The sequence below is a fragment of the Oreochromis niloticus genome, linkage group LG15 (assembly GCF_001858045.2).
Source record: "Oreochromis niloticus isolate F11D_XX linkage group LG15, O_niloticus_UMD_NMBU, whole genome shotgun sequence".
Lineage (NCBI taxonomy): Eukaryota > Metazoa > Chordata > Actinopteri > Cichliformes > Cichlidae > Oreochromis > Oreochromis niloticus.
In genome coordinates this window covers 39655240-39668278 of record NC_031980.2, presented here as the reverse complement: position 1 = coordinate 39668278, position 13039 = coordinate 39655240, and the positions used below count along the sequence as shown (strand labels likewise).

Below are 13039 nucleotides of genomic sequence, written 5' to 3'. Positions count from 1 at the left end.
GGTACGTCGCTTCCCCATATCGGGTCATGTGGTTGAAGTTTAGGGAACGTTGATCTTCTTTTCCGGCGCGCTGTAGAAGTGGTGTTTACTGCGGTCATCCTGAAAGTGTGGTCTGACAGGAATATAGGAGCACATGTTCCTGTCCAGCCTGGGGGCAGTATGAAATATGCCCGTTGTCCACATAGCCAGGCCATTCCTTGCACCCAGTACATGCCGTTAGAAGGGCCACTCATATTCACAGGGGCGCCCTCTCCGTGACCTGCAGTTTGGACACAGTTTGTGGTGTTTCCAAGGGGTGTGTTACCTTTCTCTTGGTTTTTTTTTTGTTTTTTCTTTTGTTTTTTTTTGCCTGTCCCGTTTGGTTCTTTTGCCATCAGAATTATTGTCTAAAGGCGAAGAAAGATGCCCAACGGATTTACTTTACCAAATGGACCATCCCAGCCTTGCCGTAATGGTCCATCTGATTCACCTTTTATTGTTTATTTTATTTTCACTTGCTGAATACGGGACAGACTTGACTGGTGGAAAGAAAGGGGAGAAAGAAAGAGGGAAAGAAAAAAAAAAACCCTGAGAAGATGGACGGGGGAAAAGGGCAAAAAACAAAAACCAACAGAATAAGCAGACAAAAAAAATACATATCGATCACCTGGATCACCTGTTGAGAAAGAAAAAAGAAAGCAAGCAGAAGAAGACAAGAGTAATAAACAAGATCACAATGATATATGGGAATATGACAGTAAATACTAAATATTAAACATTATGGTGCAGCACGTGAGATCGACAGCGCACGGTGTGCTTTGAGGTAGGAGCCCCAAAGGGTGTAGTTTGTGTGTGTGATCACCCGTGTGTACACCTGTGAGCATGAACGCGCTTGTTTTTAAAAGGTTCCGTCATGTAATGATCTGCTAGAGGGTGTGGGGGGCCACTGCCCCGACCTCCAGGGCATGAAGCAGGTATGGAGGAGATCAAAACTCCAGACATCCAGAGGCCCCCAGAACACAAGAGACCAAGGAAGACCAACAGAGGGGCAGCCGCGCCACTATCCCAGAAAGAGCTGAGGAGAGTCCCAGATGAGGCGTCACTCAGCAGCCGCGGAGCAGAAGCCAGGGGGGTTGCAGTGACGTGCCGTGAGCTCCGCCGGCAGCCAGCTGCGCCTGAGTGACCGAGCCCCGGGCCGAGAGGCCGAGGGCACCCCATCCCCGAAGTGGCCTGAGCGAGCCCCAGGCTCCATGCCCCGATAAGCAGCCGCCAAGGAGTGAGCCGGTGGGTACCTGGGCGCCCACCCCGGACACAAAGAACCACCAACGCACCGATGTCTGAGGGCGTCTGCCACCGGCAGGGGAAGTGGTGGGGGGAGATGGGCCTCCAAACCTTGGAGGGCCTGAGATGTCCCCAGAGAGGTGGCGTCTGATACCCAACCTGACATATAGACACAGACAAACAGGCACACACAGATACAAACATCTATTCCCACCCTCATGCTCTCAACACTCACCCAACGTGGAGACAGACATAAAGAGACACTGTACACACAATCACACTCCCCAAGCGTACTCTAAGCCCCGGGTCTAGGTACCCTTGCCCCTGGAGGGGGAAACTGCGCCCAGACCCAGGTGGTGTTACCCTTTTCCCTGCGGTGGGGAGAAGCAGACCGCCCCGACTCTGCAGCAGCAGGGAGGCCCCACATTCCAGACCCCAGTCGGACGGCCAACTCCTCCTCCTAGCCCCCCCACTCCAGCAGGCCGCAGAGAACGGGGGTGTAGGAAGACTCCAAACCTCCCTCCACCCGCTCATATGTAGTGTTGATGTATGTGTGTTCTAAGGTGCATTTAAAACCCAGGAGGGCATGGAGCTACCTGCCAGAGCAGCAGGTAAGCGTATAGCCCCTCCTGCTAGCCCTCAATGTCTACGTGTATTTAAAATTGAGAGGTGGGCAGCGACGCCAGGGGTGAGGTGTACACCCTGATGGTGATTGGAATCCGTGTAGCGTGCCCACCCCCAAGATCCTATATGTATGTGTAATGAGAGTGTGAGTAATGTGAATGTCTAAGTTGTGGGATAAAATTGAGGCAGAGGCAGCCAGAAGGGGACAGAGGGGGGGGATGTCTCCTCTGCACCCTGGTGACACACCCCTACCCCAAGGCCCTGCATGTGTGGGTGATTGTGGTGGAGCGGGAAGAGGGAGGCAGCTGGAGATGGGGAGGGAAGGAAGGGAGGGGCAAGTGACCCCTCCCTGGGGTCAGCTCCCCCGCTGACCCCAGTAGGCACTTTTCTCTTGTTGATAACACATGGAGTGGTTCTTCCCTGGGAGCTGGTCCAAAAACACTGGGAAGTGGATGGATGTATTCCAGTTTGTCACATTGAAATCGATCCAGAAGGGTTGATCACATGTTCCATTGCTAAGTCCAACAGCATGTGAGATTATGTCGTTGATGGTGATTTGGCTGTGTTGGAATCCAATGCCAGCGAAGCTAGCTGCACACTTTGCTTGAGTCTTGTTCATATATTCACCATATAGTGTAGGGTGTGTCGACGTGCTGGGCATATGAGAACAGACATAACAGTCTGTATTTGCATTGTATTTCCATCTTTTCTGTCTGCCTCGTGGCTCAGCTGTTTCCGGCATCAGCTGGGGTCCTGTAAGGGTGGGCGTCGTAGTCAAGGTAACCAGGAGGGTCCACCTTCTCATGGCTGGCACAGGTCCGTCACACCCTACTGCTTGGTTACCTTAGAGCTGGTCAATGGCTGGAGGTTGAAGTGCGAGCAATTCCCTACGGGCGCCCAATCAGCACTTCCCCCTCACCACTGAAGCAACTAAGCGAGGGTGAAACTTTCCTTTACTAGTTGACTTCTGTGGAGGAAGTGGAATCCTCTAGGACCTCAACCTTTTTGCAGTGGCTCTGATGTATCCAGGAGGGTCTCTCAGCTATTTTGCAGGCTGTTGGAGTGGTCAAAAGCACTTGGTAAGGACCCTCCCACCGTGGCGAGCTCCAATTTTTCCTTTGGAGTACTCGGACAAGGATCTAATCACCTGGCTTCAACCTGCAAGAAATAGGTGAAAAAGAGTCTTGCGGCAGTTTATTGTTTAAAACAACTTCTCTGTTTGTCAACAATTGAGTCATCCAATCTGCCAGAGTGGTTTTGGTTTATTGATTGATTTATCTAGTGGCTCACTAGTAACTGGCAATGGAAAGGGTCGCCCATGTATGATTTCAAATGGGGACAGTTTGTTACTTCCTTGTGTTATTCTCATCCACATTTTGACTAGGCCTACACATTCTGGCCATTTTGAAAAAACATCTATAATTACTAGAGCATATTTTGAGCCCTGACACTCATTCAATTCAATGAAGTCCATGTGAATTGTATGAGATGGGTGAGATGGTGTAGGAAAATGTCTTCTTTTTGGTCTTAAGTTACCTTGGGTATTGTGTTTTTGGCAGGTCATACATATTCTCACATATTCTTTTGCTGAAGTTTCAAAATTTACGGTATAAAATTGTTGATTTATTATAGAGATCATCCCTCCCGTTGAGACATGGCTTAAACCATGACTCACTAGGGCGGCTGTTTTGTGTAATGATTTGGGAAGAATGGGTTTTCCTGCTATTTTCAATATGTCATCAGTGTCTAGTACTGCTACGTGTTTCATCCTGTAGTACAGACAGTGGGATGGTGTGATTTTCATGAGTTGTTAATAAGACTGTGGTTGCTACGGCTGCTGCTTTTGCAGCTTTATCAGCAAAATTATTTCCCTTTGTAACTTCAGAGTCATCCTTCTGATGTGCTGCACATTTGCAAATTGCTAAATGTCGTATCACATGAGGAGCTCTCTCCCATGTAAACAGATGTGTGTCATGATAAAACCTTTCCCCACACACTAGAAATAAGAAACTAATTTCAACCCTCTGTTACATTCTATTCATTTATTTCATAATCCATTCATTTTTCCAAATCTAGTATCAATGAATTAATTTGCATATCAGCTCATAATGCGCTAAGTTGATAGGTCGACAGAAATGCACGTTCAAAATATTATCACAAAAGAGAATTTCCTTTATACAGTTAATTACTTGTATTGCATCAATCAAACTGAAAGAGTCTCACAATTTATTGTATTACCAACTAAATTTATTGTCTGATTACTGCTTGGTCATACCAGATTCTCTCTGTATTTTTATTTTTCTTCTCTGTTTTCACAAATGTTTCTCCTATTGTCCTGCAAGCTGGAGAGTTAAATGTCAGCAGTTGATAAATTCTGCATTTGATAACAAAACTCTGTTAAGTTTTTCCTGCTTTAATACCAATGAGAGATATAGAGGCGCATGTATAGTGTGTGCTATAGTGTAAGCTGTTCTCTGATAGTAGAGACTACAGAACACATTCTTCACCTCCACCTTTGTTGGAAGCAGAGAAACAAGGAGCCAAGGTCATAACTCAGGCTCACTGGGAGTTAAAAGAATGTGTGTGCTTAGTTTGTGGCTGTGGCCCATTTTGTATGGCTTCTTTCCTTTTGTTTAGTAGCTTTCTGCCTTCATCTGAGAGGGTGTGCGCTAAATATGTGACTGCAGGTCTCCGTAATTAGAGTTAATTTAAAGATAAGTACGATGATTTCATTTATTGCTCGCAGTATTCCACATTCTTGATTTTTAGTTCACAAACACTTCTTGTAATAACTAACTACTCCTGACATTTTGGACATGTTAGCTCTTTATGCAGTAAAGTTACAGTGGGATACAAATAATATCGGGCTGATCCTGCCGTAATTTGTTCCCCCGGTTCAAATCACGGACAAACAGGATCCCACAGCTGTTTATGTGTTTAAACCCATTTTGCACAGAGAGACATTTTTTGAAAAATGTATTGACAGCAATGTTGAATATTATTACACAGGAAAAAAAACAACTACACGTAAAATAATTACACTGTGACGCCTCTGCCTTTCTAAATGCAGGGACGGTAACTGCGTGTGTGTATGTAAGCGTGTAAAACCTGCAGATAGTCAGATTAACAGTAACAGTATTTTGTCTCTATCTGCCATTCTGCAATTCATCTCATGTAAACAATAACGTGGCGCACAGCGTGACGTGAAAAGAGGCACATACCTTTGTCGTTGCGTGATGAACTCTGTAATCCTCGTCCACACATAAACGCAAAAAAGGAGTTTTAAATAATCTCCGTTTTCGGTGAATCGCAACGCCGTTTACGTGTTGACGAAAAGCCCAAACGCATAGAAACAGCTGCGTTTTCAAAAATACCCGTGTAGGTGTGGACGCAGCGTAAAAGAGTTAGTAGTATATTTTATTACTACCTGTAATTTATTGCCGTTTACTTGTATTTGCTTAATTGTTTACTAAATGTTTGAGGTGTGAAATAAACCGCAATGGAGCAAAATATGGGTGTGTGTGTTTGGAGGATGTGTTTGTGCGGTGGGGGAGGGGTTAGGTGGTGGGGGGCGCGAACATTTTTCTTGTGAAAAAGGGGGGCCTGGCAAAAAAAGTTTGGGAACCACTGCACTAGACGGTATTTTGCAGTATTAGCTTTCTTCACCACTCTTTGTTTTATTATTATTATTATTATTGTTATTATTATTGTTATTATTATTTTAAATTCTCCTTTCTCAAAAACAGAAAATGAAATTGTAGTTGTTCTTGGCTGAGAAACACAAACCCCCCCCTTTTTTTTCCAAGACAAAACTAAGTTTTAACTTTTCTGCCTTATCACCTAAAACAAAGCAGACAACCCTCTCAGCTGGCTCTGAACTTATCGTCATCAAGATCGCATGTTAAGGGCCACTTCAGAAGTCACAGTACTCCTCACTCAAGCAACACGCCAAAAAACAAACAAACAAAAAAACAAAAAACAAAAAATAAAAACAAAAAACCCTTAGCTCACTACACAGAGAACAACAGCTAAGACACAACTGAAGATGCTTTTCCTCTATGTTCTCTTTGAACTTTAGAATAAACTTCATCTATATTTGTAAATCATATGCCTGATCATTATGTGTCACTGTGATCTACAAGTATGGTCACAAATTTATTTATTTTTCAAACCAACAAAACAAAAACAAATTGCTGACGGCATGAATGCTTTACACACATAAGTCAGAATGCAAAAAAGGCTGCTGCCAAAGACAAATCAGAAGTGTGAGGGAAAGAGAAAAAAAAGAAAAGCTGACAGCTGTGTGCTTGAGCTTTAATAGCTGTTTCCTTCCCTCTGATGTGTTCTTATGTAGCTCCTGCTGTACAAAATGTGTAACTTGCTCATCAGCTTACAGTGACCACATATTTAATTCAGCTTCTCAATTTTGTAGGTTTAGCTGTTGTATACAGGGTTTAGCTTATTAGTTGTTAGTAAAGGTGTGCTCTATATCTCAATAATGTCTCATCTAGGATGGCAGGTTTTCAAGCAGGTCAAGTGCCTCCATGCACTTAATTAGTTTAGATATTTTCTTTATCTTCTTCATCTCATATGTAATTGTACTGAATTTGAGCAAACCTTAAGCTTGATGCAGATTACTTTCAGCAATTATCCACCACACATCATAACTGACTAAGGTGCCCCTAATATTAATATTATTTCATTATTAATGCTATTATCTTTTTATATAACAGCAATAGTATATTACAGTACAATTTTCCATTGACATGTGCTATGTTCATTCATACCGTGTGCTTCTCTTGGGGGCTAAGCCCCCCCTTTACTTAAAACCTAGTGACGCCCCTGCATGTCAGAATGAAACATATAGTGTGCAAACAAGTATACACACGTATATGATGTATAACTGTTTATTATACTGAATTGAGCTGAAGTTGAGCTTTTTTGTTTGTTCCTATTATCTATTGATCCTATTATATTATGATTATTGACTATTATCCTATTATTACTATTGTTTATTGCTCGTTAATTCCCCTGTAAATTGTATTTGGATGCACTGGAAATATTGCTTTTAAAATCTGCCAGTGCCAGTAAAAACCACTGAAGTGAAATTAAGAATGTGTCTCACCAAACACACCCTCATTATATGAACATGCAGACATTGTGCTCCAGTGTTTTAAATTACAACAGAAAGCATGTTTTTTTTTTGTTTTTTGCTTTTTATGCATTTTCTGTTTTAATAACAAACATAATATCCTCAACAGTCCAGGTTTGTCGTCACCATGGACCATTCCAAACTAGTGTAACAGGTAATGTTTTGGTTTGAGGCTGGTTGATAATACCAACAACGTTAGCTTCAGTTATCCAACCCCTCACCTCCCATTTGTAAAATTAATCTCTTAATAACTAAACATCTTGGGGTTCCTTAATGTTGGAAAGTGCACGAAAGCAGCTACATGGCCTCTTTTGTAAACAACAGAAGGTACGCAGTGTTTGGTATAAAGTGTATTGGTTGGCTATTTTATATACTTTGACAAAGTAAGTTGAAAAATGTGTGTGACAAAGATATAATTTTCTAAAATTAGTATTATCTTAACATGGGAAGATGGGAAATAAAGATAAAGGATTGGTGTGGCTGCAGTCGCTTTCTGGCTCCGATTTACAGAAGAAATTGTGAAATGATGGCAAAATTTCCTGTATTTTTATGAGAAACCAATGTGCTTGGTTGAGATTTTAACTGATGGATATCATCATAAAGCTTCCCCCACTTGATTACTTACTTTGTTTTTATTACAAGTTTTCCAAAATGTTCTGTTTATGTAAATTAGGTATTATGAAAGGGTGTGAAAGGGTCAGTGTGACAAAGGAAAATACAGAGATGTGGTGACCTCAACAGGCGCAGCACAAGGAATAAAAAAGATGTAAATTAGTTATTATCTCAAAAAAAATTGCACTAGTTTCCATAAATTTCCAACAGACAATATGGAGTAAAACAAACACATAAATGTTTTATTTTCACCAGTTGGAAAGAATGAAATGAAAGGGGAATCTTAAACTTGATCACCGCCTGTAGCATCCTACCACGAGCAAAGTTCAAACATACTTTCAGGCATTCCTGTAACATCAGTTCAAGAAAAAATAAGAAAAGCAATTTCATCTATGAAACAGACATAACTGTTATTTATCCAAACATCATGGAACAAAATGTCCAAAATATGCTCATTCTTTGCATTACATGAATGGCTTCATGAAACCTGCTGTTTGTCTTTACTCCTGTTGTACCAAACTGTAATGACCATACTGTTTGCCTCAGAGAGCCAATCAAAGTCGAGTGTTTACGTGGTGCCGTCAGCTCCTGACCACTGATTTCTGCTCCCCGTTTTCTGTGGCACAGCTACTGTGTGTCTTTGTGAAATCCTGTGTGCTCATGATGTCAGATTAGCCATGAAAAAAAAAAATCAGCCCATTTAAGTCCAGTGCCAAAGGCCACAACATCACGAGCATTATACCCTCTTTAGTCATTCCGAGTGCTCCACCATTACCTCCCCCACTACTCTGAAACTAATCCATCTCCCTTCAGGCTACCACACACACACACACACCCATACACACCAAATCGGGTCCAGACTGGTTTAATTAATGTATGTCCCCTCCACTGCCCTAAAGGACAGAGACGGTATCACTGTGACACGTCCTGTGAGGCCTGTCACTGGGAAGTGTAAGCACCTACTGTGTGTGTGTGTGTGTGTGTGTGTGTGTGTGTGTGTGTTGTGAGAGAGAGATGCTAATTCTGAAGACAAATGCAAAAGCTTTGCTGCAATTACAGTGGGTAGTGAAGAAAATGAATGTAATGATGGCAACATCTTTAACAGAAACAGGATTTTATCTGAAGTCGTTTCTTGTTAATAACATCTGAGAATGTGTTTTTTATGCCTTAATGACTGAAGCCATTTAGGAAACAATCACCATTTTCACAAAGCTTTTATGATAATAGTTCCTGCATTTTAATTTATATAAATGTCCATTTGGTTGCTCTCAGTCACAGAAGTAATAATGCTCTGCAGGACAGAACTGTTCAGTGATTTAAAGAGTAGGTCTGGTGATGTGATCAACAAAATGTGATGCAATCTAAAATAAAAACCCACAAAATAATATTACAAATATGTATCATGCAGAATGTATTGAACAGGCATTCCTGATCTTTACCTCAGAAATGATCACTCACTCAACGCCAGGCTTGCAATGCACTGAGTTTTAAAAGAGTTACAGAGGCCAGCAGAAGAAAGACAAAGGACAGTAAATCAGGCAGAGTAGTAACACTGAAATACGCTGTCAAAATATCTATAAAATATAAGAACATCATGGAAAGTAAACACTCTGTCACGGGACTGAGAGGTCAGCACCAAAACTGGACGTTTTTACAATATGTTTATTAGTTAGACTGGACTTGAAAATGTGGCAAGGACAACGTGGAACTTGACGTGGCGCGGCCTGGGTAACGTGGCTATGGGGACAGGATCTAGAGAGGGGAACGGGGCCTTAGATGCAGACTGCAACAGGGCATTTAGCCATCACACTGAGGAGAGAGGACAACAGAGGTAGGGAAGAAGAGGAGCTCTGAAGTTGGTAAGTATATTACGTACCTATTCTTACTTGCAGGAGGAGGAAAAGAGCAATTGGTGGTGGTGGGGGGTTGACCAGAGATCCAGAGGTTCCTGATGGAGTGTGGTGGCAGGAGGCGAGGCAGGTGAGGTACAGAGTGAAGCCGGAGGTCTAAGACAAGGTGAGTCCAGGAACTGTAGCACAAGAAAGTGAGGTTAGCAAGGTAGCAAGGTAAATCACAAAGACAGCTTGAAACGTGAGAGTCAGCTGCCAACATGAGTTAATGACAAACTGGCGGTGAATGAGCGTCAGCATGAGGCTTAAATCACTCTGCCTGCAATCAGTCGCCCCGAATGACGTCACCACGTTGCGGAGCGTCGGAGGGTACCTGGCAGGAAACACGGCGCCTAAGCGGCTCAAACGCTTAAAAGTTTGTTTATACTTTACGAGAACGAATGACAACAGGGCAACTTGCAATACTTGCAAAGTAGATATTTCATTAAGGGAGGAAACACTACGAATATGCAAAAGCATTCGCTCACAAAACCGCTCCGGACTCGTGAATCTCAACCCAGCAGCAGCAGCGGTAACGTTTGCACGTCATCTCCCGTTAATGCGGCAGGTAAATAATCAACTAACAGTGCATATTATGTTAGCGTGATCTGCCTTATTACAAAACCTGCCATTGTGCATTTAGGTGACCATGATGAGACAGACAGAGTCTGGCCGGCGCTCGCTGGCAGTTGTCGCTGCAGTCTACCGGTAGCGTCTCTTTTCAGGCCCGAATGTCACCGAGCAGTGACTAGTTTGTGGTCAAAACCTTGCAGCCATTTGCCACAGCAGATGGTAAGTGAATGTGTTTAATTGTAGGCAGGGACATTACTGGATATTCTTGTGTAATTGCTACAGAATAATTTATGTTATACTTTGTTATTGCTACAGAAGAATATTTATTTTATTATTTTACGTTTATAATTTTCCCCTGGGACCCTGTGACACCCAATTGAAGAGCCGTAGGCTGTGGATCTCTTAAGATCTCACTGTTGGGTTTGTAAGGCCATGTTACTCCTAAATTTCTATCTTGTTCAAAGAGAAGATATAAAACAGTTCTAAGCTAATCGACCTTAGTGTTCTCCTTTTTAAAAACAAGAATCGATAAGAGAATGGATAAAGAATCGAATCGTTAAACAGAATCGAAAATGGAATCGGAATCGTTAAAATCTTATCAATACCCATCCCTACTTTTCTCTGTTGCTTTGATTGACATCAGAACATGAAAAGATTTTTTCCATTTTTTTTTAAAGAAAACCTTTCGATGTGTGAGCTCTGTTTTTGTCTTCTACAGAGAGACTCTGCCATTAACGCAAACAGTTTTTGGACACGAACTAAATCTAATTCACAGCACTGACCCTGTACAACTGTGTATAATAATCTCTTACAAGCCTGTGTTTGCTTGTTATATTAGCTAATGTTCATATCCCACACATTCATGTGAAGTAAGCGCAGGGCAGGAAAATGATGCTTTCTTTCACTGTGTGATCCTCTGCAGTAAAACTTTTTATTAATAAAAGGTCATAGTAAAAAGTTCAGATCCAATAAATGATTCATTTTCATTTTCATAACAGAAAAAAGCATGAAAACATGGTGATGCAGAGGTTAGTGCTGTTATCTCAGAGCGAGAATGTCCTGGGTTTGATACCTGCCAGCTGGCCGGTGTGTGCATGTTCTCCCATGCGTGCGTCGGTTCTTCCTCCCACAATCCAAACACATGCATATCATGTTAACTGGCAAGTCAAGTTGGCCACTGGTGTGACTGTGAGTGTCTCTCTGTGCTGGCCCCGCCACAGCCTGGCCACCTGAGAAGAGTCGAGCCTTCTTTACATGTTTTTAAATCCATGAAATTTAAATCAGATATCCCAATTTAGCTACCATAGATTAACCTCATGAGCAGTGTTGGGTGCACTGGTTTACAAAGCAGCATGTTAGAGCTTGTAATGAGTAAAGTTACACATTGTTTTTCCCATTTAAGTTCTCTGTTAAGTTTGATTTTATAGTCCTGTGATGGATCCCCACTGCAGTGGGAAATGTCTGTGTTTGCATTCATACTTGTGTCCTGAGTGTATCTGCACTGCTGTGGCATCCGGAGTGAAACTGAGCTGCTGCCGCTAGTCTTACAGGTAATACTTCAAACTTAGCAAGGGGAAAAGAAGTGATTCAAGCAGTAGGAATAATGTTGAACAGCTGAATGTCTACACTGGCAGAATAGCTATTTGCATTAGCATGATGAGCAAACTGATACCTTATTTCCTTGTTTCTTTTACTCTGACACACACACACGTGCGCGCACACACACACACAAATCATTTCAGTGCAGTTCAGTTTTATTTATATAGTACCATCACAAGAGCAGTCACCTTGAGGCACTTTATATTTTGAGGTAAAGACCTCATCATAATAGAGAGAAAACCCCAACAATCAACAGAGGGAAGGAAAAACTCCCTTTTGACAGGAAGAACCCTCGGGCACACCAAGCTGTGGGAGGGCAGCCATCTGCCACGATCAAACTGGGGGTGAGGGAAGGGAGACAGGAGAGAAGACACAGTGTGGAAGAAATAAAGAGATTAATAATAGCCAATCATTAAATGCAAAGTGTTGTATGAACACATAGTGTTTCTCATTGTTTCCTTGTCTTGGCACACAGCTAACAAGTCAGAGATCAGTTTTCTTTTAAGAAAATATTCAGAGTATTTTGTGCTGTTGCGATCATATTAAGTTATCTGCTGAGGAGCTCATCCTTCCCACTGTGAAGTAAAACCTGAACACTGCTCCACAAGCAGTAACTCAAGTCTGTGTGGAAACATAACCATGCTAGTCATGGATTATGTGGTGAAGGATATGAAGTCAAATCAATACATTCAGAGGTCAACAAACAGCAGGCTGCACACCCTGTGTATGTATCATCAGCACACACAAGCTAAAGAGATGTTTAATTTTAAATATGCAGTTCTCTAAAAAAAAAAAACTTTCATGAGGCAGAAACATCAAAATTATAGCATTGTTTTCATGCTCTTCTCTAATGTCTACAAATGAATCAGTCCCCAAAACGAGACCTACACTGTAAAATGTAATTCTAGATGTTTGTTATTTCAACATATTATTCTATATCAGTTTGACGATAGATGACTGAAGTTGTTGTTATAACATAGAATTACAAGTTAAAAACGTCCCAATTACACCAAAAAAAGCTAACTTGAAAACTCATGTCCAGCTAAATCAGCAACTTATGTGAACTTGACAATGTGGGTAAGTTGAGCACAGCAGGATTCAAAACTGCCTCACGTGACTGCTACCGAGGTGCATCATGGGGAATTGGCGGTTAACGACATGCTCACTTTACTTGGACGTTTTCTAATCGTCTTCTTTGGAATATGCTTTCAAGGTGAGTAACATTGATTATAACTATAAGGAAAGAGAGCTACAAAAGTTGGAACATGTTTTGAATCTATGGCATGATGTGTGTTTTTCTCTTTTACCGAAATGTTTGCTTTAGCTAATG

The 13039-nt window shown here is 41.9% G+C and overlaps 1 long non-coding RNA gene across 1 annotated transcript; it reads right to left on the bottom strand.

The window, feature by feature from the left end:
• Nucleotides 1-9176: 9176 nt before the first annotated feature.
• On the bottom strand, nucleotides 9177-12587 carry LOC112842379 (uncharacterized). Its single transcript, XR_003214120.1, has 3 exons — nucleotides 11183-12587; nucleotides 9535-9677; nucleotides 9177-9457 (listed from the first exon to the last, which is right to left on the bottom strand). It is a non-coding gene; the product is annotated as an uncharacterized LOC112842379 (long non-coding RNA).
• Between the last annotated feature and the right edge of the window lie 452 nt (nucleotides 12588-13039).